Source organism: Tuber melanosporum (assembly GCF_000151645.1).
Source record: "Tuber melanosporum whole genome shotgun sequence assembly, scaffold_51, strain Mel28".
NCBI lineage: Eukaryota > Fungi > Ascomycota > Pezizomycetes > Pezizales > Tuberaceae > Tuber > Tuber melanosporum.
The window spans coordinates 657,324-660,641 of NW_003299097.1; positions in this window are offsets into that span (position 1 = coordinate 657,324).

Below are 3,318 nucleotides of genomic sequence, written 5' to 3' on the forward strand. Positions count from 1 at the left end.
ATATTGTTTTTACGATTCTACCCTACTTTACATACTTTACTTCGCTCCTAGTAGTCATAAACGAAACGAGCCAAGTCTGAGCCTTCCTAGACAATCTCGGTCTACAAAACCGAATCTCGATTGCCCCAGACTATCTTGAAGCCTACCAAGTTGTCTCCGCCTAACAGAGACATTCTTAAGATGTCTGAATATTCAGCATTAATATATGCAGCGAGCTCAATGAGGACTGGTTCCCAGTTGGTCTGTCATTTATTGATCATGTTCCTAATTCCGGTCTTGACTTCGTGGATCTTCCATTCAGCTTGGCCATTAGTCTCATGATGTCCAGGAGCAGCCATAATATAGTTGATTCCAAGGGAGGTTAAGGTTTGTTTCCAGAATCTAGTGGTGAAGTAGGAATCAGCATCACTGACAATATATAAGGGGTATCCCTAGGGGGTAAATAGGTATCACTAGAGGTTATTCCAGGTGTCTTTGGAGGAGTCGGTGTCTCATTGGCATGAGCCATGTGTATCCGGAAAACTGATTTACCGCTACTAAGATAGTATCATATCCGACAGACTTGTTGAATAGTCCTGCAAAATCGATGGCATAGGATTCAAATATTTTGCATGGCAGCTAGAGTGTCTGCGCTTTCCCTTCAGGTAGTTGTGTTTGTTCCTTATTTGCCTGGCAGAGTTCACATTGTTTAATGAAATTGCGGAAGTCCTTGCGCATTTCAGGCAAGTAAACATATTCTGAGGTATATTGGAGGTTGTGGTCAGCACTATGGTGCCCTTTGTTGTGGAATTCGGTAATGACATATTCCCTAATGGTCATTCCATTGAACATATGGCCTTTCGGGATGTATAGGCAATGTTCACCATAACGGGTGCTGGTATAGACCAGTCCATTGAATATGTTGTAGGGAGAGAGATCTCCATGTCTGGAGCTATCCATGGCTTTGAACTAGATTGGGTTATAGAAATATATCCTGCTATCATTTGGCTACGGAAGGAGGAGGTTAATTCCTCAGTAGTTAATCTAACATGCTGTACATCCTTGATGAGAGATCCTCTTGTCAGCTCGATAGGGTCTTCCTCTGCTTTAAAGGTTTCATAGAGCTGTCGACGATGTTCAGAGATCATGGGAGGTGTCACGAACGTGGCTTGGCATAAAAGAGGTTTTCACGTGACACATGGTTATGAGTCCCAGGTATGTTATTGTTTCACACATATGACTCATTCGGGTCATATGATTTGTTATGTGTGGGATTTGTGATACTTTACATATGGCTCAAATATGAGTAATGGGACGTGCGCCTGACGAGTATGCCTTGCGAGGATGCCTTGTGGGTAAGCCTTGCGCATATGATTTATGTTTTGCACATGACCTCACAATGAGGTCATGGGTTTTGCGCACATGACTTAGTCGAGTTATATGACTTGTTTATTGCGTTATGATTGGTTTATGAGTTTTTGTACATGATCTTGATATGAGGCCATGGGTTTTGAGCATGTGATCACTTTGGTCACATGACTAGTTTGTTATGATTTGGTTTCGCACATGTGACCACTTTAGGTCACATGACTACGGGCGGGAAGAATACTATATAAGGAGTCCGAGGCGGCCGAGAAAGATAGATTCTTCACACTTTGTTCTAAGTACTTTTTCTACTTATTAAATTAACGAATATAAAACAACTTTACGATCTTTATCTTTATTGCAACGTTATTGATACGCCATGGAAGGCTCTTCACGAAGAAGAGTTAGAGAAAACGTACGATAAGCATTTCTGATAGAAGACACAGGTCTTGTACTATCGGTAACGTAGGCAGAGGCCTAGCGCTATTGTAGGACAAAGAGGAGAAGAAGAAGGAGAAGAGAAGTATCGTTCCCCGTCGCCAAGAACTAACCATCCGAGGATGGATCATTATATTGCAGAGTGTCACCTAGTGCGACGCCAAACGATATAAGATGGCATCCTTCAATCCAGACAGGGAAGGAGATATCAACATCGACGATCAAAACCTTAACCTAGGAGGATTCAGCGACGCCCTAGATCATGTCTCCGCAGAACCCTCGAGAGCAGCAAGTCCAGTAACCCCAGAGACAGGATCACTGGTTGATAGCTCTCCTGCAGGAACTCCACGACCCGAGAGAATGTTGGGATCAGCAGTACCTGGGCCACGGGCCCCAGCCACTCCGGCACCAGGAACTAGCATACTTGGAATAACTGAAAATGAGTTTCAGGCATTTCTCGCAGCAACACGAAATACGGGACAAGGCAATGTCCAATGTCTGAAAGTAAAGAAACCTGACACATAAGAAGGAGCCGAAGACAAACTACGAATATTCTTAGCACAGTGTGAAGGATATTTTGCCTTCAAGAGGTATGGAAATCATTATGACGAAATCAAGATTCCATACGTGGAATCTCTACTCAGAGGACTTGTGGGACAATGGATTATACCTTTCCAAGATGGAAGAAAGCAAAGGGAATGGGTCACATACGAAGAGTTCAAGGCGACACTCTTCGAACAATTCGGAGATCCTAACGCCAAAGAAACAGCAAGACGAAAGCTGGAAAACATCTAACAAGGAAAGCAAACATTCTCGGCATACTGGAACTAATGTCGACTATTGGAATACAAGGCCGAGTTTGATGATGCGACTCTCTACATCATCCTCCCGAGAAATTGCAGTGAGAGACTCCGAGAGGCATGGAGAATCTCTGACCTACGCTATACAACAGCAGAATGATTTACAAGATTGACGATTGATAAGGAAAGGAAACTAAGCATGTTTCGAAGCAACTCAGAAAACATTATAGCACACAGGGTGGTCCAATTATGCGGAAATGTGGACAGAACCTTCGAACCGCAAGCAGCCTGTGGAGAAAGTCGAGCATTACCACCAGGCGAGCCAATGGAGTTAGACAAATCAAGAGCAGGACCTGCTCTGAACCTGTCTAAAGGAGAATACGCCAGAAGAATGAATGGGAAACTCTGGCTAAGGTGCGGAAAAGCAGGGTATAGGATACGAGAATGCAGAAGCCGATCCGACCGGGGATATCAAGGAGCCCGAGCTGCTGGAAATAATCGTTTTCAAAATCAAAAAAGGAGCAACATTAGCGAAATGATCGCAGAGGATTCACCGGCAGAAAACAGCACGGGTCCCCAGTAAACAGTGGTCTAGGAGACCCAAGATGTGGACCTGGAAAGCCCATCAAGTGAGCAAACTACTATACGGCACTACACACGCAAAGAGGAGAAGAAGACGGAGATCATGTGATGATCAAAATGAAGATAGACAACGAAGAAAACGAAGAAACAACAA